The sequence below is a fragment of the Heterocephalus glaber genome, unplaced genomic scaffold (genome assembly GCF_053883595.1).
Source record: "Heterocephalus glaber isolate CG9 unplaced genomic scaffold, H.glaber_assembly_v1.0 deba00001509, whole genome shotgun sequence".
In the NCBI taxonomy this organism is placed as follows: domain Eukaryota; kingdom Metazoa; phylum Chordata; class Mammalia; order Rodentia; family Bathyergidae; genus Heterocephalus; species Heterocephalus glaber.
Genome location: NW_028258325.1, coordinates 44234620 through 44261962, shown reverse-complemented (window position 1 = coordinate 44261962; position 27343 = coordinate 44234620). Strand labels below are relative to the sequence as shown.

General features: G+C 37.9%; 1 long non-coding RNA gene across 1 annotated transcript in view; it reads left to right on the top strand.

The window, feature by feature from the left end:
- Positions 1-2612: 2612 nt before the first annotated feature.
- LOC147825149 (uncharacterized) overlaps positions 2613-27343 on the top strand; it is a 54710-nt gene continuing 29979 nt past the window's right edge. The window contains exon 1 of the long non-coding RNA XR_015441366.1: positions 2613-2784. This is a non-coding gene — a long non-coding RNA (uncharacterized LOC147825149). The remainder of the gene's footprint in view (positions 2785-27343) is intronic.

Sequence of the window (27343 nt, the reverse complement as noted above, 5' to 3'; positions counted from 1 at the left end):
CTACCTCTGATTGGCCTTTGAGCATTTACACAAGTTGTTCAGACTCTACAACAGCTTCTCCTCTCTTCCCTTCCTCTTCAAACTCTAAGATCGTATTATGTATCAAATGAATTTAGGATTGGGGACAGAGATGATCACAGCAGTAGATGATACAACAAAGATGGCAAGTGGCTCCCCCAGGGCATCTGAGCCCATGCAGCACTTTCAGTTCCAGTGCTTACTTCTTGGAGTCATTCTAGCCAGCTTCATAGAGTTGATAAGGAGCTGTTCATGGCAGGTCACCCAAAAAGGAATGCTTTACTACTGGCACAAAGCCACAAAATTTTAATTGCAGCTTAGAATTACAAATGTGAGTAAGCCAAAGTTTGCAAAATTTGCAAAACTGAGAAATCACTATGAATTTTGTCATGATGCCAGAAATGGTTATGAGTAGGTCCACACAAACGTCACCAGTCCTGTAAATACAGGAAGTCCCTTTTCTTGATCATCCCTAACCACTAAAACCAGAGCCAGTATGATCCTTTTTCCTGCCACCCACCAACATACAAAGGGGAGGGTCAAATGAGAGGAGATGAGCTCAGATGGCAGATTTTATATCACTATATTTAACATTTCTTTCTCATTCCTAATCAAATCGGAGTGTGAGTTTTGAATGGGTCTTGTGCTTCTCAATGTTGCAATTGATTTGTATGACTATTGATTTACTTTTGAAATTATTATCTATTTGACAACCAAGGAAATTATCTTCTTTGGATCTAACCTGCCAGATTTGATTCCCAAGGAATGATGCACATCCATTAGAGGGTCCATATATATTAATGAGCAAGAGGGTGCTGAACTGAACACTCTGTAATTATATCCACAATTGCTTCCACATTTAAAACAAATTCTGATATTATTTGCATGCATCATTGAAAACCAATTATTTATACATGCTGCAATTTTGACTCATAAAACATGAACATTTGTTTTATACTTTTTTGAGGAGGAAAAGATGTGATGAATAGAATATAATAGGTTCTCTGAAATTATCAGTTACCAAAAATATTTCTTTTTAATCCAAGAAGGCCTGTTCAAATAGGAATGTTTGCTTTATTTAGTTTGTTTACTTGCTTGTAGTTATTCTTGTTAAAATTCACAAGTCCAATTATTTGACTGTGACATGAGAATTATGTCCAAATAATTAGAGAAGCATTTGCCCATTGGTAATTAAGTTTCATGTGAAAAGAATTAAAAGATTACATAACACATAATAAATAATGTTACTTTAAGTGAGTAACTGTTCCCTTTATTTTTTGGAAAGGGAATGATATTAACTTTTCCAGCTTGTGTTTTAAATTCATTCTACTAAACTGTGAGTTAGAAGGAAGGGCTATCTTGTAGTAAGTGAACTCCAAGTACATTCTGGACACTGCCAGAGGAACTGAGAACTCAAAGACAAATAAGAAATCCCCCTCCCTCAAGACACATGTTTACTGGGTGTGTTGGCACACACCTGTAATTCCAGTTACTCAAGAGGCTGAGGCAGGAGGATCGTAAATTCAAGATCAGCCTGAGTGAGTTAGAAACAGCCTGTCTCAAAATAAAATATAAAAATGTCTAGTATGTAGTTCAGTGGTAGAATAGTTCTTGCCTAGCATGTGTGAGCCCCTTGATTCAATTCCTAGTACCACCACCAAAAAAAAAGGAAGGATCTTACATTTTAGTTGGCCATGATGTGGAAGTTTAACACATTACCTGTAGGAAGTGATTTGGTGCACACATTCACCATACATCAGCACTGAGGAAAGACAAGGACTCAAGCCTTTCCATAAGGATAGAAAGGGTCACGATATTTCAGAGGCTACAAAAAGGTCTGCAGGCTCCTAAAGTTCTAGAACTTGTGCAGGAAGACTGAATCTACTGGTATGGACACATAGGAGCAGCCAGGTGTGCTCATTTCGCCTGTTGCCCTTCCCGTGTGGGCACAAGCAGCATACAGGGACACAGGGAAGTTCTGAGCACTGTGCAGGAGTCGGGCTAGGCATAGCCTTTGCCTTTTCTAGCTCAGGACTTTAAGCAGCTGGTAGAACCAACTCTTGCCTGACTTTACCCTGTTGCGAAATGGAAGTGACAATTGTCCTCACCCCATACACATGTTAGGAAGATAAAGTGAGTTAATACTTAGGCCAAGGCCTAAAAAGCTTAATAAATGAGAATTACTCTAATGATTTCATTCATTTCTCCATTTGTATCTTTAAAAGTCTGCTCTGAATCCCTCTACTTTAGCTACTTTTAAGATAAACTCTAGATATTTCCAGAGACTGACTTGGCGAGGAGAGGGTGCAAGGATAAAATTGTCCTTGGTATCTGCCATCAGGTTTGAAATTACCTCATTAGTGGCTGTTTTTTTTCTCCTACTGTGGGCTTTGGGGACTTTGAAGAAATCCATCTAAAAATGCAGATTCTCCTGGGAGAGGCCTCTTCCCTTTTCAAGGAGAACAGAGGTGGCAAGTGTGTGGCAGTGTGCTCAGGGGAAGTGGAGCTACGCAGCTGCCTTTGTAAATACTGTATTTGGAAGGGAAAAAAAATCCTGGCCCACTGCCGTCTTTTTCCCCGGTGCCCTGAGAACGGTTGCAGGTCCTTCCCGTAGCTCCATCTGTGAAAGGCAGAGCTGGCAGGAACAATTCTCAATGCACAAGAGCCTGGGAAGCCAGGCTGAGGAGGAGCTCATGGGAGCGGAGAGAAGAGCAGCAAATCCCTCTGTCAACAGGAACTTCAAGGAAACCACTACAGAAGCCTAAGGTCTGTACCAGCCACGAAATATCTTTTTCACTTTTGGATTGCTGAACTGCATAAGATGCAGTGTATAGAAGTGAAAAGCAAACTGTATGGTACTTCCCTTACATTCTTGGTGCCGCAGTCTTGTTGCTGTGGTGGTAAGGTTGCTCTCTGAAAGAGAAGAGCTGACATGGAACAGGTGACGTTCTGTCTGCCTAGGCCAGGTTTGCCCAGTAGAAGTAGACCGGGAGGCACAAATGTGAAGGTGTCATTTTAAATTTTCTAATAACTACACCTAAGAATATAAAAAAGAAAGTAATTAATTTTAATGAGTACCATATTGTAATCCACTGTAGTCAGGATACCATTATTTCACCAGGTATCAATTTTTAAAAATTATTAATAAGATCTTTTACATTCATTTCTTTTCATATTAAGCTTTAGAGATGTATCTCTAAAGTATTTCACACCTACAGCACATCACAATTGGACATGGCCCATTTCAAGTGCTCAGAGCCCTATATGCCTAGAAGCCATCATTTTGGACTGAGCAAGATTTTATCCTTGTTTGAAAAGTCAGATAGAGCAGAAACTTCCAAATTGCCAGATCTTCCTTTTGAGGGAGTAGGGGTAATTTGAAATTCGTCTTCCAAGTTACAAACTTTTCAGTTCCAGGGTGATGAATGTAACCTTTTCTCTCTTCTGACAGCAGAGGCAGCTGTCACTCTGATTTTAAACCCTTGATTCTTAGCCTTACCTACAAAGTATTTTCTTTGGTATTTTAGTATTTAGTATATTTGTATATTTGTACTTTTAGTATTTTGTATTTTAGTATTTTCTTTTTTATTTTCTGGGTATTTTCTTTCCATTTCTAAAACTGTCAATGAGTTCAGTGTTAAGGCTTCTCCAAGCAGCCACAGTTACTGTCATAGTTACTTTGTCATTATTGGGACAAAATACCTGACACCCACAAGTTATAGTAAGAAAGTTTTATTTTAGCTAGCACTTTGTAGAAGTTTCAGTCCATAGCCAGCTGACTCCAAGTCAGGGTGACATGGCAGAGGGACATCACAGAGGAGAAACAGTCCATGGCAGGGTAGGCAGGAAGCAGCAGCCTTCCTTCTTCTTTCCCTTTTTATTTATTCCAGGCTACAAACCTATTGGTTGGTGCCACCCATGCCCAGGTGGGTCTTCCCTTTTCAGTAAATCCATAATTCACACCCAGAGCTATGCTAAACCAATCAGTGGACTAATCCAGTGTCACATCCATGATCCAATCAGTCACTCCCAAAAGCCCAACCTATGAGCCCATGAAGTTTGGGGCAGGGGGACATCTAGATATAAGCTGTAACAGCTACTTTTAAGAATTTTCCGAGGGGCTGGGGAAAGGAGAGAAGGGAATGCAATTAATATGAGAAAAGGAAAAAATGGAAACAAAGTCTTTGTAAATAGGGAGAGGTGGGTTGAAGGGAGGGCAGGGGAATGGGTAAAAAATAAGAACCAAGATAGAGTATGTAAAGGTACAAATTTCAAATGATGAATGTCATTGTATTATATACCTAAAATGTACCAATACAATTATTGTTTAAAAATTAACAATCGAGAGCTGGGAAATCCCAGCTGGAAACAATGCAGCAAATCCAAGACAGAGTGACTTAAACCCTCACTAAGGGACAATGGCAGGGTGTGCCTGACACTCACTCAGCCATCTGTGTCATGGTGTGTAATCCCTCCTCCCTGTCCCCAGGAATCCACTCTCGCTGACAAATAAACCTTCATCACTCTTTTAATCACTGAATACCCTCTTTGAGGCCACCTCCTTGGGACCTTGGCTTTTGAGACAACCCCCAGAGAGGTTTCTCATTCTCCTGGACCTCAGACAATCTCACAAATCTCAGTATGGAAGTCTCTACCTCAAGAAAACCATTTACTAACCCCGACTAGAAGAGTGGCAAAACAGATATGAATTTTTTAGCTCCCAGAGGTTTTCTCTTATTCTCTTCTCACATTTTATGATTACAGTCAACCTGCATGATTGTATGATTAATATATATTTCCCATATCCAGAAAATGGATCTCTTTTGTTCATATTTAATGATGATAATATGGAATGTTAGTCTCTCTCTCCCAACCTAATAAAACTGTTATGGAGATAATGCTACCCTAAACTCAGAAAAACTCAATCTCAAACCTCAACCAAATATTCATTCAACTGTATTCCTTTTCTTTTTTTATTTAAATTTAATCAGCTCTTTGGCCTCTATTTACAACCCTTCCTGAAGGTGTCTCATCCAGTCTGTACTATGTTCCCTTCTCCTCCTCCAGCACCCACACCTTTCACCATGAAAAGCACGCTCCCAGCTCCTCACCTAAAATTTCAGAGGCCACAACATGTTTCCTCTGTCTGTTCTCATGTTCTTGAAGGAAAGAAGCCATACCCTAAAATCCTTACCTTTTATTGTGAATAACCCCTGCAAAATCACATTGTAATGCTTTGGGGGGCAATGTTGGTGAATTAAAAAAGACAGACCATAAAGAAGCTTGATAGCTACAAGTTCACACATTCCATAAGGCAGCCCAAGTTCATTTTCTGCTGTTTCTGGCCTTTACCATGACTTGCTTCAAGATCTTGCCAAATGCATTAAAGATTTAGAATGGTTCACACAGGCTTTCTGTCTTCTAGAAAGTAAACTAAAGGTCCTCCAGGGATGCTCTGGTGGATGAGATACGATTGCAAGAGAGCAGTCCAGCCTGGTGCCAGTGATGAGCTCTTGTTGGAAAGACTTAGAGTAGGAGATGGCTTTGGATAGTTCCCCTGGTTTTGACAAGCATGATGTGTCACTGAGACATTTCTGGGCAGCTTGAGGGGTCTTTAATTGCCTGTAGATCCACATCTGTGCAAGCTAGCACTAGAGAGAATGAAACATCTTGTTTTCCCACCTAGGAAAAGTGCTGGAGGGAACTAAATCCCACAGGAGCTTGGCTTGGTGACCAGAACCTGCTGTTGAGAAGAGCTGAAAGTTCTTCTTTGTGGTCTGCAGAGACTCGAGTGGCCTACACAAGAGTATCAGTGAGATCCAGTCCTTGTAGAGGATTTTCACATGAATCAGCTGGGTAGACAGACTGAGGGTGTGGTAGCCATTGCACAGGTGGTGACACAGAGGCTAAGACCTGCTGAAAGATAGAGTGACAAAGTTGGAACTTGAACACATATTCCTCTACTTCATCCACTATTCAAAATATTTCATCTCATTTTATTTTAAAATTTAAAGCCATAATTTATTATCCCAGAATGACCATTTATGTAAGACCACTTATACAAAGTGCTGTATTTTTATTGCATTTTGCAAGGCACTCGAACATTATTTTAACGTGCTAATAGGGATTAGAAAGTTTGCTGAATGATGTAGTAATCATCCATTTCTTCATAATATGACATTGTTTTTATGAATATAGAAATGATGAGCTAGAATAGAAAATCATATTTATTTGTAACATGATCTTTTATTGACTTGAGACTTTTTCCAGCAAGTTGTCCTAGGAAGTGGGAGCAGGGGAGAAAGAATGTGTACAAAGAAAATATCCTTTTTCATGCAGCAAAAAGGGCAGCTTTAAGAGAAATAACCACACATGCTCATACAAAACACACACACACACACGCACACACACACACACATCCCTTCTTCTTTTCCTCTAGGTCTTAATAAAAACTTAAAACAGCTCTGCAAATAGTAGACTATTCCAGGGGAAAAGCAATGCACAGAGCACTTCCAACCTGATCAATCAAACCCTAGACTGAGAGCACAATTGAGTCATTTTAGTTTTATTACAACAATTCATAAAATTGTGCAGGGGAGGGGATCCATCCATGATCCTACCAGGCCAACATGACTATTTCCACTTTTGCAAATTCTTTCCAGTTTTTCTTTTCTCTCCTCTTTTCTCTCCTCTCCTCTCCTCTCCTCTCCTCTCCTCTCCTCTCCTCTCCCCTCCCCTCCCCTCCCCTCCCCTCCCCTCCCCTCCCCTCCCTCCCCTTCCTTCCTTCCTTCCTTCCTTTCTTTCTTTCTTTCTTTCTTTCTTTTTTTTTGGTATGGGGGATTGAACTCAGGACCTTGTGCTTGCAAGACAGGCTAAGCTAAATCCTCGGCCCTCTTTCTTTTCTTTTCTTTTTGTTTGTTTGTTTGTTTGTTAAGACAGGGTTTTGCTTTGTAGTTCAGGTTGGCCTTGAACTCAGAATGTAACACAGGTTGGCCTCAAACTCATGCTGATCCCCCTGCCTCAGCCTCCCAAGTGCTGAGATTATATTTATTTTCTTTGAATTGTACCAAGTATTTCAGAAGAAGAGAAGTTTAAGTTTTTTTGTTTTTTGTTTTTTGAGAAGTTTAAGTTTAAATACCATCACATTCTTTTTTTCTGTAGTGGTCATATTATAGTTACTTTTGGAGTTATTTCAGAATTTTACCTCCTGGGTAAAAGTTTTGCTTCACAAGTTGTGCTCAAGTTAAAGACAACCTATTAACTGGTCCAACACAGAAGCCAGTGTTTGATCAAAATGCAAATTTGTATGAAAACATATATTTTATATTAATTTCCTTCTTTCAATTTCAAATCATTTTAATACTTAAGACCTATCATTTATTCTAACCAATTGAAATTTATTGTCATTACTTCAGAGCCAAGTGTCATCCAGGTGACATTACTAGATGTACTATGGTATATAATTGACAGATTGTACTATTGGATCATGCTGTCTGGGGTTAAATAAGGCCAGAGTTCAAGGGATTAAATTTCACTAAAGGATTGGTCATTTTAGCAGAGTGACTTAATTGATAGCAACTGATTTGCATAATCACTCAGCCCCTCTCCCACAGTACCATTGAGTGGAGAAGTTGGGGAGTGGCACTGTGTCCCCAGGTAGAAGGTTTCTGAGTTGAATTGAACATTTTCACCTCACAAGTGGACTCTTAAAAAATATTTGTCAATTGGATTTTTTTACCACTTCAAAATATTGCTATTCCTGTGGAGTTTCCCATCAGAGTAACTGTCACAGCGAGGAAGATAGAAGATATTTGAATTTGTCCTTGAAAAGGAAAAAAGGATAACAACTTTACTTTAAAAATACAATTAAAATCCAATTCAGCTCTTGCTGGCAAACTAGATTCTCTGTTATCAACGTGCAGGTCACATCTGGGATTTTCTCTAAAAAATCAAGAGAGAATTACTTCTGAGCATAATCCTTCTCAATAAATAGAAAAGGAATCAGATGGAGAATTCATATATTATGAACATGTTTGGAAGGTAGAACAATTTTCCCAACTGAAATCTTTGGAAAGAAGCACTATATGGTTTTAGTTTTCTACCTTCAAAAAGAAAGTAGGAAACTTTTAATGATTTGTGATGGTCTTTGCTTTTCTAAGAAATTGGTTTACATTATCTCTCAGCTGCTCCTTTAATCTTTTATAATTACCTGTGAGGTCTGTCATGTTCCTATTACCTTCCTAAATTTTTGAAATCTTTATTTCATATGTCAGGTTCAAGTTTTCACAGCATTTTTCTCATCAGCCCACGCAGTCATTCATCTACCTACTGATTCAGGTATCATTAACAGCATTTTAAGGGCTACAAGTGTTGGCCAAAGTAAGACACAGGCCCTGGCCTTGAGGAACTTAGAATCGATCATGAAATGAAATGTACATCCTAAGAATGACATATTGCTCGAGAGAAGGATTCTAATGGGACAAGTAATTCATCGTAAATTGAAAGGTACATAATTTTTAAATAAATTTAAAAATGCAATAAGGAAGAAAAAAGAAGTAAGACACAGAAAGTGGAAAAAAAATTGAAAAAAACCCTGACTGATCTGATGAATACATTGTAGCACTATTTCCCACTGTGGGATAGAAATAGAAAATATTAATTATATTGTTAATTAATTAATATGAATGAAATCTTGTTTTTCATTGGCCTGGACCTAAATTAATTCCTCATGTATAGGTTTTTAAGCTATACTGAAGAAAAGTTTCCAAGCTTGAAGAATTTAAGGAAGATATAAAAGATATGGATGGGTGGGATTAATTAAAATTTATTATTCATGATCCATGTGTGAAATATTTCAACTTGGAAATGACTATCTGTGACCACTAAGAGGTGCTCAGTCAAACTTCCACTGCCCATCCTAATGCAAATACTGGTCAGTGGGTGAATGAAAAAATAATAAAAGGGACCTAGGGATGCAACTCAGTGATAGAGCACTTGCCTAACATGAAAAAGGCTATGGTTTCAATCCCAAACCCCAGCACAACAAAAAAGAAAAGAAAAAAAATAATTTTTTGAAAAATCAACTGGTCTGTACTCACCCTGGGACTAACAGAGCTGACACAGGGAAGTCAGACTTACAAAGAAACAGCAAGCAGCTCAGGCCATGGGAGGACCATTGAGAGTTTCTTTGTACTTTCGGAGTTTTCATTGTTTTTAGTGCTTTTTTAAAGAGTGAAAATAGATATTTGGAAGAAATACCTAAGCATTGTAAACAGATCCTTTTTGGTTTCCTGTTGTTAAGCAATGCACGTCAAGATGGCTAGGTAAAGCTGAGGGGTTTCTTGAAATTTCAGACTTTGTTTTTTCCCCTAAATAATTTTTGAAATTGTTTTGTAAAGCAGAGCAGAGGACTTTGACTGCCCTTGAGAATTTTTCTGGGGGTCACTGGAGGCAGTTTTCCTGAACACTTCCATGGAGCTGGAGTCTGACTTGTTTCATCCCAGAGTTCCCTAATTCATCTTTGCCCAAGCTGATCCACGATACCTTTGAAATGGGGTAAGGGTTCTGAGGAGCCAGGGCAGAGTTGGGTGTCCTGTCCCACCCACTTTTAATGCTTTCTCTTTATTCTCTCTTTGCTTTCCTTTTCTATTTCTGTGGATCCTTAAGTACAAAGTACAGCATAAGAGGCCATTGTTTTGGATCAGGCTCCTTCAGTAGGTCCTTCCACCCCAACTCCAACACACCAGGCTAAAAGTCAAAATGGGATTGCTCATGCTCCAGTGCCAAGTCACCAAGCTGAAAATAAGCTGTTCATGTGACCTTCCTAACAATCAAGATTAGAAAGATATCAGCCAAATTTCCCAAATTTGCCAGTTTCAACTGGCCTAATAGAGAAATTCCTTCTGCCTTAATCTTTATACACCAAAAAGATAACCTGAAGTAAACTGATGCTAGCCAACTGGATGTTTTTCTACTCTTCTGTCTGCTTATGCCCACCTTACAAGGAAGGTGACTTTGAAAGGACCAACACACTTTTTGGGTTTTTGTTTGTGCTTTCTTCAAGCCCTTTTCTGTTCATAAACCCAATCTGTTTTGCTCTGCTCATTGGAACACTTACTGTATTTTATGAAATGAAGCATTTCCTGATTCTTGAGTTGAAAATAAAGCCAATTAAGACCTCTAAACAAAATTGTTAGAATGTTGTTCCCTGACAGTATTTAGGTGTAGATATCACTCAGGTGTAAACTATCAGCATTTTAAAAATACATAGAAACATTTGTGTTTTCATAACATGAAACTTCCCGTTTCATCTGGGTTCATGTCAGATTGTATCATTCCACTAACCTGCTATAAAAAGAATAGTAAGGAAATCCAGACAAGAAGACTTTTTCATTATTTGCCCTTTCCTCCCATTTGAAAACTATATACCATGAACATGAAATTCCCATTTTCTAAACCCTATATGACAAATATATAAACACTGCCTGCAAGATGCTTTTCAGTAGTTAGTTGAGATGTGTCTATAAAGGGATTTGTTCCAATGCCCAGTGCTGTTCTCAGATTTAGAGCAGGCAGGAAGGAGGGGAAAGGGAGGAATAAAGAAACTGTTTGCTAGAAAGAGCAGGATTTGTTTATGTGATGTAAATTTATCCCAACTAACAAAGACCAAGGAAAGTAGTGAGATTTGATGGAATAATTGCCTCTGCAAAATGGAGCAGCATTGTATTGCCTCTCTGTCTGCTGTTAACAAGCTAAGCTAATGACAATTACAGTTGAGCAAATGGTAGAGGACAGAGTTTTCATCAGTTAAATGTCTTTGTGCAGCTTTCAATAGACTATAACTGTGTGGTATCTTCTATTCATAAATTCTGAGGCTAAGACTGAGGATAGCATCCCTGGGACCATAATCAGCCTCTCTTCTGTGAAGAGAAGCCTACACAGAGAGCGTCAGCAGGACAGATGAAGAGAATAGTGAATCTGAGTGTGTCCCAAGAGCATAAATGTAGCCACCCAGGGGCTGGAGAGATGAGGCTTAGGAAATCAGCTTGAACACAGTCCCAGCAAAACTAGTAAATGGAGTACCAGTAAATAGAGTATATTGCAAAACTTTGTGACATGCTCTGTATGCACAGGGACAAGGAGGATGGTTTTACAGATATTTCCTTGGGCCCAGCCTCAAGACCTACCTGGTTTCCTTTTTTTAAGGACTCTGTGAAAACAGAGCTTTACTTGTCTTATTCTCCTTACTTTTGGTCTTCATTTTGTTACTTTTCACTGTTAACCATATTCTTAAAACTCTCGTCCAAGTCACTGAAACTCCTTGAGGGACAAGGTTATATCTAATAATAATAATAATAATAATAATAATAACTACTGTTAATTATGAACCATCACTCACATACCTGGAGCCTTGCATAGGCCTTTTAGTTGATCTTTGCAGGTATCTAAAGATACCTCATAGGAATCATCCCCAGGAGAATGCTGCTTAGAGAAGTTAAGAGAATTTATGTATCTGGTGTCACAGAACAGATGTCCCTGACCCTATTAAATCCTAACTATATAAGACTAAAGAAAGCTACCTAAGAGTATCTACCTTGCTATATGATCTTTTTTGGGGAGATTGAACCCAGGCCTTGATACGTGCTAAACAACCACTCTACCACTCAGCTACATCCTCAGCTCTTCTACCATGCTGTAGACACTATGGCAGTTACAAGGGAGGGAACCATGTCACAAAGAATGTGAATTTAATCAGACAAATCCTGATCCTAACACATGAAAGATGCCCCCTAACTGGCACTCCATCAATATCAACATGGTCATGGTCACCACCAATAACATGTCGTCATCATCATCATCATCATCATCATCATTAGTCTAAAGCTTTCTTCCCAGGAATTCCTTATTTCATGATGCTGAGCTTCCTCATCACTGCCAGGGTCTACAGCACAGGGGGTGCTTAAATGTTCCTGACATACTTGTTGATGGATTAACTGATTCCAATTTGTCTTTCCAGATAGAATAATACTGAGAAAAGGACAATCAGTTCTAGAAATTGGGCAACAAGTACTTTGGCTCTAAGGTCCTTTTCTTTAGTTTTATACCCAGCACCAGCATGAGCCTCCAACACAGGGACAGGGGTATCTATCGTGTCCAGCTTCAGGCCCAGGTAACAAAGGCTCCTTAGACAGCTTAACCTGAAGAAATCAGGACAATCTTCAAAAAACAAGAAAGTCCCAAGCAATAGTGTAATCCCTGCTGATGCTTTGTCAGACTGAAAGGAACATTGACCTTGTATAGTTTAATCTTTCGACCTTGTTAACGGAAGACGGAATAAAATTGTGTTTACCTGAATTTTACTACACCAGAGCTAAAGGAAATCAGCTGACATCGGAAGTTAGCAGAAATGTCTTAAAAACTTCATCTTCCGAAGCCAATTGTAACATTGTAACTCAAACGAAAATGAAAAGAAGTGCTTTCAAATGCTGAAAGAGATTTCTATCTTCCCATCATTTTAACAGCAACTGCCATAAAATATGTCCTAAAACAAACATAGAGCACTAAAAATTCCACTGTTTAAACTAAAAGTCAAACATCTGTCTCACTGCCTTCTAGTTTCACCTTGGTTCGTGAGGGTCTGAACTAAAAACCACAGAAATTTGGAGTTTTTCCCTCTTGTATGGATTTTAAAGAATTAGTTCTGAGATTTTTAATCATCCTCTCAAGTTAATCATGGTTCCCCTTCAACCTAAACAGGCATGGAAAAAAGACCATCTATGGAATGGAATCAGCCTCTTAATCCCAAAGCATGTGGGGAGAGAGTGTGGAATAGTGGGGAAAAACAGGACAGACCCGGGTTGGAACCCTGCCTGAGCATCTGACTTTCCAAGTGGTCTTGGCCTTGGTGTGGTACTTAATCTTACTGAGTCTATTTCCTGCATATGAAAAATTATCCCAGCCATACCTGGTCCAAAGGGTTACTGTGAAGATTCAAGAAGATATTTTATTAGTTTTTGCCTGACATTAATAAGGGTATAGGAATGAAAAACATTGTACCATTATCATTTTTAAATGGATGGGGGAAAATTAATGGCAACTATTCATTAACACCCATTATATACATATACCTTCATATATACCTGCATCTAATTCTTCAAATCAGGCTTCAAGAGCAGTATCATGACCCCCATTTCACAGATGAGTCACACAGCTACCATGCAGTGGAGCTGAAGTTCGAATCCTGTTTTATTTCCTCTAAAGCCTGGTACATTGCTTCCTCACACCCAAGAAACAGATTGAACTTGTTGTATAAGTGCTGGCAATTTTCAATATGGAATTTCCTCTTGAAGTAGCTTTCTTTTTTTTTTTTTTTTTTTGCTTGTTAGCCTCTTCAGAGGCAACTTTTACAATATTATTGCAATTGATTATGAGTCCGTAGTACCTCGACATCTCAATAATGACACCCACATTTCTTACACTTGTCTGGGTCATTGTGTACATCTGGTCTTAAGTGTCACAGGACTGTGACATTCTGACACTGGGAAATGATTATCTATCAATTCTAACAACAACAACAAAAGATTCTTAATTCAATACAGTTCTCCCTTGATATGCATAGAGTGTTGGTTATAGAACCTCTCCAAACTCCTACCCAAGGATACCAAAATCCTCTGATTCTCAAGTCCCTTATTTTTATTTTATTTTATTTTATTTTGTACTGGGGATCAAACTCAGGACCTTGCACTTGCCAGCCAGGTGGTGGAACCACTGAGCTAAATCCCCAGCCCTCTCAAGTCCCTAATTAATGGTGCACACATCACTTAGTCTTTATAAATCAAGTCATCTCCTGTGTACAATGAAGGACTTGGGTTTTCTTGGCTTTTTCTAGCTCTATTATAATAATATAAAATGGCATAGTATTTGCAAATAACCTACATGCAACCTCTTTACTTTAAATCAGCTCTAAATTACATATAATATCTAATATAATGTAGATGCTATGTAAATTGTTATATTGTTTAGGGGGAAATGTTAAAAAAAATCTGTACATGTTTCAGCAGATAAATTTGTTTCAAATATTTTTGATCCATGGTTGGTTAAATCCACAGATGTGGAATCCACAGATTTGGAGGGCCAACTGTATTTCCAGGAGTTAATGTTATCCCCTGTGGAGTTGTTATTCCTTTCCAGTCCTCTCCCTCTTGTTGGTTTTGTGTCTGGCATAAGCTCTTGGCATCTGAGTAGCATGAGTGATGGAGAACACACCATAGTTTCCCATTAATCATGCTGCCCAGCCCTACTCCTTTTACTGTACTTTGGGAAGAGCACGGGTAGTTGGTAAAAGACTCACCTGGGACAATTAGCATAAGTTACCCCAACTGCCATCTCCAAGCTCAACATTTGTGAAATTGTCTTGGTATCTCTATAAAGTTAGAATGATAGACAGATCACTTAACATTTATGAGTCAGATTATCTCCTGTATGAAACAAAGGACCTGGATTGTGATGTATTCTTTCCAGCTCTACTATAATTATATTATTCTACATGATCACCCAACTCATTGGTTTTGAAAATAAAAGATAACCTTACAATAGTGAATTATAGCTGTATTTGGGAAATGTTTATACTGATTACTTAAAAATGCCCTATTGATTCTATTAGATTGAATAGATTACAGACACTTACAGTAGGAAGAATCTAACCGTATACAAAAATGTGAATGATACCTACGTGTATCACTCAGTGATTACAAACATTAGTGATAATATAGCATATCACTAAATAGTGAGTTTTCTTATCATTAGTGTTCATTTTATTTCACAAAAATAAATATATAATGTGTAAAGAAATATAACAACTAACATACATAAAAACATCTAAGTACACCAAGAGTGCAAAGGTATTTTTGAAACATTTTTTGTCTATAATTTATATGATCTCAAAGTTAATCACAAATTTTCTTAATAAAAACAAACCTTGTTTTAAATGCATTCAGAAGTGTTTTATTTTTGTAAATAAAACAGATTGTCATAAACTTTTTACTAATCATTTCTCAAGAAAAATCTTATTTAAAACATTCATTAAACTAGATTTGCAGCCCCATTTTGTGAGGCAGGGGATTGAAGTAAGCATGCTTGATCTACTATTTTGATGGAATCCAAAGGATTTTGTTATAAACTGAAGTACTTTGAACCCAAGTGTTTAAGCTTCAAACCAAGCCTGTAGCTCTAGAGGAATTGGAAGTTGAATTTTGATCCAGCTAAACCTAATATTCTTAACTGAAAAAGTAATTATGTTCTTAAATATACATATTAGATCAGATTCTTGGATTTTGGAAAGCATACAAACCCACGCACTCACTATTGAGGATTCTGTTAAACCGACTCATCACTTGTTTTGAGGCATTTTAAAAATGCCATTGTTTCCATCTTCATTTAATAAGTCTTTTTTAATGGAATATCCATCTGTGCCAAATGCAAACCTCTAAACAATTCAAAGTGAAAGCATCAAAAGACATAAACAGCAACCATTCTACAAAGGAATCAGAAAAATTTTTAGATTTAAGATTTAACAAGAAGTTCCATTAGGCTATTGAAATCAAGTCATCAGAGAGTCAAAATATTGAACCTTTCCCCAAGGTCACAGACAAGAATACATCAAACAGTTGCAGCCTAGGTCCTCTGTGATGGCAAGAACTGAGTCATAGCTGTCTGTATCTCTCCAGCTTCCAGGATACTGGCCAGTAGGTAGCAAATCCTCTTATAAATCTGCCTTCATTCAGGGTCACAAGGCTGGCCACTGAAACGTATCTGAGACATACAGACTGGAGGAAGGTATCAGGTCTATCTGATGAAGGCTTGCTGGTGCCAAGAGGTGACTTTCCAGGACTTTGCCCTGTGCCCTGTTCTCTCCCGACTCCACATCATACATCCATATGGACAATGGATATTTTCTTAACCTGTTCACACAGACTAAAACAACAGCCTCCACGTTCCCCCACTTGCACCCTTGCTCCCACTTTGCCATTCCCTATGCCTTTGTTGATGTGAGTGCTCATTCTTAGTTAGGTGCAGGTTTTTGTTAAATAACTGGCAGCCCTAGAAGCTGAATGCCCAACAGCAAAAGGAACTTGCCGTCATCACCAACAGGCCAAACTTGACCAATCAAGAAATCCATAAGCTTCCTGTCACAATGAAAACTTCATCTTTAATGATCAAATGAAAATGCAAATTTAAGGAAAACAAATTGGGTTATTTGGAAGATGGTATGTACTCAGAGGATATTAATGTCATTGTGGTTTCCTGAGGAAAGAGCCTCTATTTTGCTTGCAAGCAAAATGTCAATTCTAATTATTCAAACTGACATCCTACAAGAACTTTTATGAAAATCGAGATAGATCCAAAAGAATGGGCAGGAAGCAGAGCACTCATTTTGGAAGATGGGAGAGGTCAGCAACCTGCGGAAAGTCCTGATAAGGAGATTTCTTGAGTGGCTGAATCCAAGCCTCTTGCAAACAGAATTTGTTGAGTGACCTTGGAACAGGCCTATTTCCTCTGATAGCTTATCATCTACAAATTAATGAAGTAACTCCTTTTTTAAGTGAATATCCCTTTGGTAGTACTTAGTACAAGGTAAAGTATGAAGATGAAAAGTGTTTCTGAGATTAACAAATGATATGAAAACTGGATGCATATTTTATTGTAATGATTATTATGAATGTTATTAATGAGTAAGATCTCCTAGCTGATATATCTGTCATCCATTGGCACAATAATTTTCCATGGCAACCAACTACAAAACTCCATTGCCCATAAAAACAAGCTTTCATTTAATTCATGAGTAGATAGGTTGGGCACCTTGAGCTGGGCCCAGTGGAGCAATTCTGGTCTTCTCTAGGATCATGCACAGTTGAAAGGGATAAGTGTCTGTCACCAGGTCTAGAATAACCTCATTGGGAGACTAGAGTATTTGCTCTCTTCTTTATATGTGATTCTTACCTTCCCACAGACTAACCTGGACTTGTGTTCATGGTAATGACAAGGACAAGAGCAAGCCCAGTTTCACAAGCTCCTTCCAAGACTGCTTGCAGCTTATTTGCTGATGTCACATTGGGCACAGCAAGTCACAGGAGGAGTACAGGGGTAGAATGGGATCATACTGTATGTACATGACATGGCAAAGGAGGTAGATACAAATTGGGGCCAACAGAACTATTAGTGTACCATAGGAGGCATGCTATTTTTGTTTGAGAACATTCATTTCTGTTACTTCATTTTTATAGAATATTTTGATTTTATCAAAACTCTTTTGAGTAGTATTTCTCAAACATTTTTTGGGGGGGTGGTAACCAGAGATCGAACTCTGTACCTTCCGCTTGCAAGGCAGGCAGCAGAACTGCTGAGTTAAATCCCCGGCCTTCTCAAGCATTTTTGATTGCAACTTACAGTAAGAAATATATCAAATGAACCCAGTGTGACTCCTTTCATACCAACATTTCACAAGACATTATTTCCTTTAACTACAAAATTTAATTTTTCAAAATTCTGATTGTCCAGAATTTTTTGTTTGTTTGGTATTTTTGAGGCAGGGTCTCTGTATTCCAGGCTGGCCTTGAACTGACTATGGAGCCCAGGCTGACCTGGAACTTGAAGTGATCCTCCTACTTCAGTCTCCTGAGTACTGGAATGACAGTCATACAGCACCTGGCTGGTTGTCTATAATTAATTTCAGGATTCATTAATGAGTCCAAACAAACAGTTTGAAAAATACTGATTTGTGAGGCTTCAATCTTCCTTCATCCCTTTCTTGTTTTAAGAACTAATCTATAAATATCTAGAAGATCCAAAGAATCCAAGTAGAATGTCCAATATGATAATGTTACAATCCAACTGTAGATAATCCCTAGAACCCAGAAATGTGCTCCTGAGGACTCTGAGATGCATCTTCTGGTTATCCTTGGAACTATGGCAACCTCTGGCATCCTAAAGCTAAGAATTGGTAGAAACAAAGAGAGGAGGGTGTTAATATGCACAGAGACATTTTATTAAGTTCTTTAAATTATCAGTATTTTCACAAGGAAACTGAAGCTTAGAGAAAATAAGTTACTTGAAGTCATGCAACATTTGGTAGAGCAGGGATTTAAAGGTCTCAGGTGCCACATATTCCAATAAACATCTCCATGCTTCATCAGAGAAAAGTGTGAGTCAAAGTATTCACAGTAAATAATTCCCACTAATGTATGACATCAACACACATTTAATAGGGAAGTATTCACCAAGAGTAAGACACTGTGCTTTGTGATATATTGAGAAAGATGTATAAGAGGGTGTCCTATGAAATAAATAGTTTTATTAGAAAATATGTGCATGCAGCAGCTGGGGAAACTCATTTAAGGAGTTGTACCTTTAACTTTATAACCTTGTAAATGGGAGAGAGAGTCCCAGATGGAGATTCAAGTTTATTGTTGCAGCAGATTACGGTTTTTGTTTGTTTTTTCAGAAATAACCACCACTTTGGGACACTCGGTTATGCAAATCCAGGCCAGTTATCACCTCTTATTCCTGGGAAAAAACTCAAATGCAGTGAGGTGAACTGAGCTCAAATATTTAATGTCCTATTTTGTTAGGTAAATTTGAGTAGAAGTTTAAAAGGAAGCTGTATATCTATATTATTTGTTCCTTAGAGAGCAATTATTCTTTTAAATACAGATTTACAGTGTTCTGTGCCTCTTCAATATTATGAGTTTCTTGGGGAAGTTTGTGAGTGTATTTATTGTCTAAGTCATTATCCACAGCACTTCCAAAACAGAAATGGACTCAACTGGGTACAGTCTAAACTGAAATGAAACAATGAAGTCCTACACAGGATGATGAAAACCTCAAAACTATGAAAAAATGCACTAATGTCAGACTAGTGTATTGTGGTGTTTTGGAAGTAGGAATCAACAGGATGGGGACTTATCTCCTCAGACTTTTCTGGAAAAAAAAAAACAAAAACAAAACATTTCTCCTGGCATGTGCCCTGGATGGCAGTCATGCTTGCCAAGGAAAATTGGGACTGGGAAGAAGAGCATGGAATTGCTCTCTCTGGGACTCTTAGCCAGGTCTCCAAAGCCCATCAATGAGCAGACAGTCCTGGATGTTAAAAAAGTAAACTGGCAATTGACACATGGCAGTATGGTGGTAGAGGTCACCCAGATGACGTCCTAAGGCTCGGTCTAACTCTGAGAAATATTTGTAAGCTTATGTCTAAGTTAGAATACTCCCTCTTCTGCCTTTTGTTCTTTACATAATGAAAGGAAAGGACCTATCTGATGTATGGTATGGAGTGAGAAAGAAAAGAACTGTGTCTTTGGCCAAGGCCAAAAATAGTAGTGAAAATGGTAGTTGCCAGCAAAGGACAGCTTCTCCAAGCAGAATGGTAAACTCACCAGGCTCACAGCATTGGAGGTGTAATGGTCAGATGAGGAGACCCAACCAGGTTATGGAGGATCTAAACCTAGGAACCAATCTGGTGTGGTCTGAATATCTGTGGTCCCCCTCCCCAATTTATGTGTGAAATCTAATCCTCAATGTGATGATATTGGGCCATGAGACTTTGGGGGAATTGACTGGATCCTGAGGGTACAACCCTGAAGAATTAGACTAGTGCTCCCTTGAAGAAGGTCCAAAGCTACCTTGCCTCTGCCACCAGGTGAGGGCCCAGTTGGAAGTCACCATCTATGAACCAAAGAGCAGGCTCTCACCAGACCCTAAACTTGCTATTGTTTTGATCTTGGACTTCTCAGGCTCCAGAACTCTGAAAAATAAATTTCTGTTATGTATAAGCTACTCAATTTATGGTATTTTCATAGCCCAGCCCAAATGGGCAAAGAAACACCGGCTAGTCTCCTGTAGAAGAAGCTCTCCAGAATGGCCAGGAAATACTTTGAAGAAGGCTAATTTCTGGTAATGAATCTGAGTGGATATAAGGCAATAATTTGGATTCCTCTTTCTGGGAATATGGCAGTACTGAAGATAGTCAGAATCCAAGTAAAAGACATCTTAAATTGCTGGATGAAATTATTTTATTTTATTTTGGGGGAATGAAATAATTTTAAATGCTCACCTGAGCTGAAGACAGTGAAATAATTTCTCATAGGATAAAAGTAGTAAAATGGCATGAATCCACAGCAACATTATCACAATAAATAATAAAACTCTTGCCTTTGTCAGATTAGGAGGAAAAAGGCTCTTCTGAGAATCACTAATCATAAGGTGACCACATAGGATTGGTATGAAATTTATACTACCTGAGTAGCCTGAAAAACCCAATGTGAGAATTGAATGTAAATGATTATATTATAGGCAGCCAAGTTAGATAGAAAGTAATATGTAGTTAGAGACCAATCGGGCCCTCAAGGAAGTCAGCACAAAAAATAAAGACATCAATATTGTGGTTGGAGGCAAATCTGAAGAGAGCCAGGTCTCAATAGCCAGGTTTGCAAGCTAGAGATAAACAGCAGTTTGAGATTATACTATAATTAGCACCACCTGGTCTAATGGGCCCAAATAGGCATTAAATACATAGGTGGGTGACTAGAACATCTGCATCCATACTCTCCTCCCTTTCCAAGTATGGCTTTGCTTTTTCCATGTACCCTTGCTATGTAACTTGTGACTCATTTACCTACTGGATCAATACTAACTAAGCAACTATACTTGTAATTCTATAGGTTGGTTGTACTTTGACCCACGTTGTACCCATTTTGTGACTTTGATGTATGTTACCCCTGACAAAGAGCCTTGATGGTCACCCACTTGATGGAGACCCAGGAGCTATTCTTTTTCTCCCCCTTCTCCCCTCACCCCTTAAGAAAACTCTCCTAACTTCCACCTTTGGTTTGCAACTTCATTCTTGGATGTTGTAAGACCATGAATTTGGCACATTTGACATCTAATAGGTCAAGAGTTACATGTTTCCTATATCAACTACAAGGTAGAGATGACCCAAGATGCCCGGGAAAAGTATTAATCTCTGGGGAAATTAACCTTCACTCAAATATCAAAGAATTCCTACAGATAAAGTTTTAATGAATATAAATTCCCAATTAAAAATCCACAAACATGAGGAAACTAAGCACCATGAGCAAAAGCGAGCAGAAATAACAAATAACAGACCAGATCCACAGGAGTACATACACTGAAACAACTAGATATAAAGTATAAATTAAGTGTGTTCAGGTGTTCAAATAAATGAAAGGGGTTGTTAAAATTATGACCAAGGAACTATAAGGACATTTTTTTAAAAACTAAGAATATATGATATTAAGGAATTACAGTGAGTTTTTCAGGAGTAAGGAAAAGGTAGTGGCCAGGTGTAGTGGTGCATACCAGTAATCCTAGCACTCAGGAGGCTGAGGCAGGAAGATCATCATGAGTTTGATGCCAGACAAGGCTACATAGTGAGTTCAAGGCCAGCCTGAACCACATAGGAAGACCTTGTACCACCCCCCCCCAAAAAAAGAAGGAAGAAAGTTGTCTGTTTAAAGGGGAATCCTTGTCTATTAGAGATGCATATTGAACTATGACAGATAAATGATATGATACTTAGGACTCACTTCAGCTTTTTTGGGAGTAGGAGAGAAAGTGGATAGAGATACAGAGGAAACAAATTAGTTATGAATCATTCATTGTTGAAGGTAGGTAATGAATATATAGGGGCTTACTAAACTATTCTTTTTACTTCGGTGTTAATAGTCAGGGAAGTATTAAGAAAAGCCAAATAGAACTTACCAAAAAAAATTTAAAGTCTTCTAAGTAAAATCAAAGATTCAGTAGGTATGTAACAGATAAAGTTAATAAGAGTATTAGTGAACTGGAAAGTAGACATGAAGTAATTAGCAAGAATGAAGAATACACACAAAAAAAGAGATGAACTCTCTGAGAGTGCAAGGTAGCTGGAAGGTAGACTCGGAAGACTAAATGTATCTAATAAGAGAACAAGAGGGAAATGATAGATAAAATGGGCAAGAGACAATATTTAAGAGATGTTACCAAGAATTCTCCAGGCTTAATTAAATATGAAGATCTCGTATTCAGAAAAGCAAAGAAGCCAAACTCAAATCTAGATATATCATTGTAAACTGCAGATCATAAAGAAAGAATCTTTTTCCTCTGAGAAAGGATGGGATAGTGGATGTCTCAACAGCAGCACTGAAAATCAGGAGATAGCAGCAAAAATATTTTTAACGTTCTGAGAACAATGACTATCAATATAGAAGTGTATACTAAACAAGAGTCAAAAAAGGAAATGAAAAGTCATTTTCACACAGTCAAAACTAATAAAAGTTTACTACCATAATTACAGGATCTTCTGAGGGAGTATACTTCAGATAATGATCCTAGAAATATTGTCTGACATACAAGAAGGAATGTTGAGCAGAGAAGCCATGTGAATCAATGTAAAGAAACACTAGCTATGTAAAATTAAGACGTTGGAACATTCTTCCAGTTACGTAGAAGTAAATCCCCTGACACTGCATAGAAAACAAGTATAAGCTGGGTGAAGAAGGCAGGTCAGCTAGTGACCTTATGAGAACAACATAATGGTGAATTCTTTCCTTTTGGTTTCCAGTATTCCAAAATGTTTACAGGAGAAACTGGCAATCTGAAGTACCAAAAGGTGCAGACAATAAAAACCGGAAACGTGAAGAGAGAAAAGTAGAAGTTACTCAGCTTGAACAATAAAACAAAAACAGGCTGAGAGGAAAACAAGACAGGAACAGAGCCATAGGCCTGTGAGATTATAGTAAAAGATATAACTTGTGGCACAGAAATCCCAGAAGAGGAGAAAGAGGGTGAGTTTGAAAAGTATTCAAAAAAAATAATGGCTGAAATTTCTTCCAATGTGATTTTTAAAACTCAAAAAACAAACAACCCCCCATAAAACTGCATATTCAATATCCAAATAAGATAAACTGAAAGAAATCACACCAAGATACATCAAAGTCAAAATTATGAAAAGTAAGACAAATAATTCTTAAATTGAGAGAAATGATATTTTACTATAGGGAAAAATAATTTGAATTACAGCAGATTTCTCATTAGAAATATGGAGGCACAGTGGTCCACACGTGTAACACCAGTAATCCCAGCTACTTGGAAAGGTAAGGCAGGAGGATCTCAAGTTTGAGAACAAACTGGGCAACTTGGTGAGACTGTGTCTTAAAAAAATAAAATAAAAAGGGCTGGGGACACACCTCAGTGATACAGCACTTGCCTAGCATGCCAAAGGTCCTGAAAGGAGAGAGAGAGGAAGGAAGGAAGTAAAGAAGGAAGGAAGGAAGGAGGGAGGGAGGGAGGGACAGAGGGAAGGAGGGAGGGAAGGAAGGAAGGAAGGGGAAGGAGAGGAGGAGAAGGAGAAGAAAGAGGAAGGAGGAAGAGGAATAGGAGGAGGAGGAAGAGGAGAGATGGGAGAGGAAGGAGAAATGGGGGACAAAAGGAAAAGGTACAACATCTTTCAAAAGTTGAAAGAACTGTCAATCTTCCACTACCAAATCATGATATTTTCGAATGAAACCAAGAGACTCTGTTACATCAGACCTACTAGAAAATAATTAAAGTCCTTTAAAAAGAAATAACAATTAAAGAATCCTGAAAAATCAGAAAAAGAAGAAAAAACAGTGTAAAATTTTGTGATCACTGCCCAAGAAGTATCAGTAGTTATGCAGAGAAAACTAACATTGGTGGCCTCCATGTAAGGGAATCAAGTAGCTGAGAGAATTTTCAGAGTAATTTTTAAATTTTGAATCATCTTAATGTATTCCCAATTTTAATGTAAGTATAAATTAAGAGTTTAATAATAGTAATAATAATATATAATTTCAGAAATTACATATTAATTGCACAAAATGTACCATTAAAACATTGATCATGAATGCCATTATGTGATGATTAATTTTAGGGGTTAGCTTGATTGATTGAGGGATCTTAATACCTGGTAAAGCATTATTTTGGTGCATGTCTGTGAGGAGTTTTCAAAAGAAATAAGCAATTGTATCAGTGGACCAAGTAAGGAAGATCCATCCTCACACAATGTGGATAAGCACCATGATCCTTTGAGGGTCCAGAGAAAATAAAAGGCAGAGGTAAGGTAAATTTGATCTCTTTTGGAAGGGAGTCTCCCTCCTCCTGCTCCCCTAGGACAGTGTAATCCATGTTATTCAGACTTCAGACTCAAAGACTTGCAGGGCGGCCTCCAGGTCTTGGGCCTTCAAACTTGAACCAAACCATGCTGCCAACCTCAGATGGCATATTGTGGGATTTCTCATCCTCGATAATCACTACATCAATTCCTGTAACAAATCCTCTCTCAACTATCTCTCCACCTAAATCTATGTCCTATTAGTTCTTTTTATCTGGAGAACTCTGTGTCATATACTACATATTAACAAGGGCGAATTTACTTAAAGCATTCTATGGTCTTTCTGCTTTAAAAAAAAAAGAGGTATAAATACTGAATGTTTCAAAATTGTTAAATCAATTAACACAAACTTCAGAATGACATGGTCAAGCCCATAAGTTGCTGCTACAATAGAACACTTGAGAAGGGGTGGTTTACAATTAACTGAAATTAATTTTGGTTCATAGTTCTAAAACCTGGGACACTCAGGATCAAGCACCAACCTCTGGCAAGAGCTGTCCTGCTGCATCATCACATGGGAAAAGGTGCAAAGACAAGAAAGAGGAAGAGCATGCAAGCAAACACAAATTCACTTTTATACAAATCTATTCTCACAATAGCTCACCCACTCTTGCAATAATGACATCAAATCCATTCACATGGGAAAGCTCACATGACTTAATCACCTCTTATTTGACACCATCTCCCAACTCTATTACATTTAGGGTTAAATTTGCAATACATGCTTTTTGAGGGAATACATTCAAACTATAGCAAACCCTAATATAATACAAATAAGATGTGTATTTTCCAACTAATGTAGTGGAAAATTGAATGAAAGACAAAGGGCAATTCAATTAAATTAAAAGAGGACATGAGAGGAAAGAAGAAGAGAGGAAAATCAGATAGCACACAATCAAATGGAGCGATGCATCTAAAAATAAATCATATTAAATATTAGTAAATCAGACTTTCCAGGTAAAGAGCAAAGATTGTCAGATTGAATTTAAAAAGAAATTATACCAAAAAAAAGAAATTATACCTTAAGGTGTCCATAGAGGATGCCTAATATAAGAAAACAGAAATGTTGAAAATATAGATATAAAAAAGTAATCTAGCCAAATACTAATGAAACGAAATTTGGCTTAGTTATATTAATATCACATAAACATAGAACTTAAAGGAAAATTTATTACTGGAAACAAAATAAGTCATTATATAATAATAAACCATAATTTAATGAAGTCCTACATGTACATGAGCCCAATAACACAGCTTCAAAAGTAAAAAAATAATAATAAAACTACCAAAAAAGTAAATCTATATTCATATTGGAAAATTTTTACATATCTCTTTTTTGAATTTAATTTTATTAGTACATTTTAGGTATACCATATAATGACATTCATCATTGGAAATTTGCACCTTTACGTAGTCTCTCTTGGTTCTTATTTTCCCCCTTCCCCTGCCCTCCCTTCCATCCCTCCATTCCTCCCTATTTACAAAGACCTTGTTTCCATTTTTTCATTTTCTCATATTAATTCCATTCCCTTCTTTCCTTTCCCTACCCCTCCCACGTCCCCTTCACCTTTGCCCCTTTTCTTCCTATTTCACATTACCTATTATACCTTTTAGTCCTTATTTACACTTTCAGTTTCTCACACTAGAGAAACTATTCGGTATTTACACATGTGTGTCTTATTTATTTCACTTAAGAGTACCACCTCTGGGCCGGGAATTTAGCTCAGTGGTTCTGCTGCCTACCTTGCAAGTGCAAGGTCCCAAGTTCAATACCGGGTACAAAAAAAAAAATGTATCACCTTAATGTGCATCCACTTAGAAATGAATGTCTCTAATTTCTTATTTTTTATGGCTGAGTAGTACTCCATTTTATTAAAAAAAAAAAAAAGAAAAGAAAAAAAAACGTTCTCTTTATCCAGTCTCCAGTTGATGGGCATCTGGGCTGTTTTCAAGTATTAGCTATTACAAACTGTGCCACTATGAACATGGGTGCACATATATCACTGTGGTATGATACTTTTAATTCTTTGGGGAAGATATCCAGCAGGGGAATAGCTGGGTCAAATGGGACTTCCAGTCTTTGAGGTATCTCCATATTGATTTCCAAAGTGGTTGCACCAGTCTACACTCCCTCCAGCAGTGGAGCAGTGTTCCTCTTTCCCCACAGCCCTGCCAGCATTTGCTATTGGTTGATTTCATGATAGCAGCCATTCTTTCTGGGGTGAGGTGGAATCTCAGCATTGTTTTCATTTGTATCTCTTGAATGACCAGTGATGTTGAACATTTTTTCATGTATTTATTTGCTATTTCTACTTCTTTGTGTGAGAAATGTCTGTTCATTTCAGATGCCCATTTTTGGATTGGTTCCTTAAATTTGAGAGGTCTGATTTTTGTTAAGTTCTTTATAGATTCTAGATGATAAGACCTTTGTCTGAGGAACAGGAAATCAAAATTTTGTTGCACATTGTGGGTTGTCCCTTCACTCTGTTGGTGGTTTCTCTTGCTGTGCAGAAGCATTTTAGTAAAAAGAGATCTCACTCGTTGATTGTTTGCACTAGTTCACGGGCAACTGAGGTTTTGTTCATAAAATCTTTTCCTACACCAAAGTCTTCAAGGGTTCTACCTACCCTCTCTTCCAGGTGATTCAGTGTTTCTATTTTAATATATAGATCCTTAATCCACTTCTATTTTAGTTTAGTGCATGGTGAGAGATATAGGTCTAGTTTTAATCTTTGGCAAGTTGAAACCCAATTTTTCCAGCACCATTTATTAAAGAGGCTATCTTTCCTCCAGTGAGGGTGTTTGGCTCCTTTATTGAAGATGAGATGGCTGAGTGTGTCTGGTGTTGTTTCTGCATCTTCTAATCTGTTCCACTGGTCCTCAGGTCTGTGTCTTTGCCAGTACCATGCTGTTTTTATCACAGTAGGTTTGTAGTATAGTTGCAGGTTGGGGATTGTGATACCCCCTGCCATGTCTCTGTTACCTAGAATTGCTTTTGCTACTCTGGGTCTCTTCTTGTTCCAAATGAATTTCTGGATTGTTTTTTCAAGGTTCGTGAAGTATGCTGCTGGAATTTCAATTGGGATTGCATTGAATCTATATAGCAGTTTTGGAAGTGTGGTCATTTTCACTATGTTGATC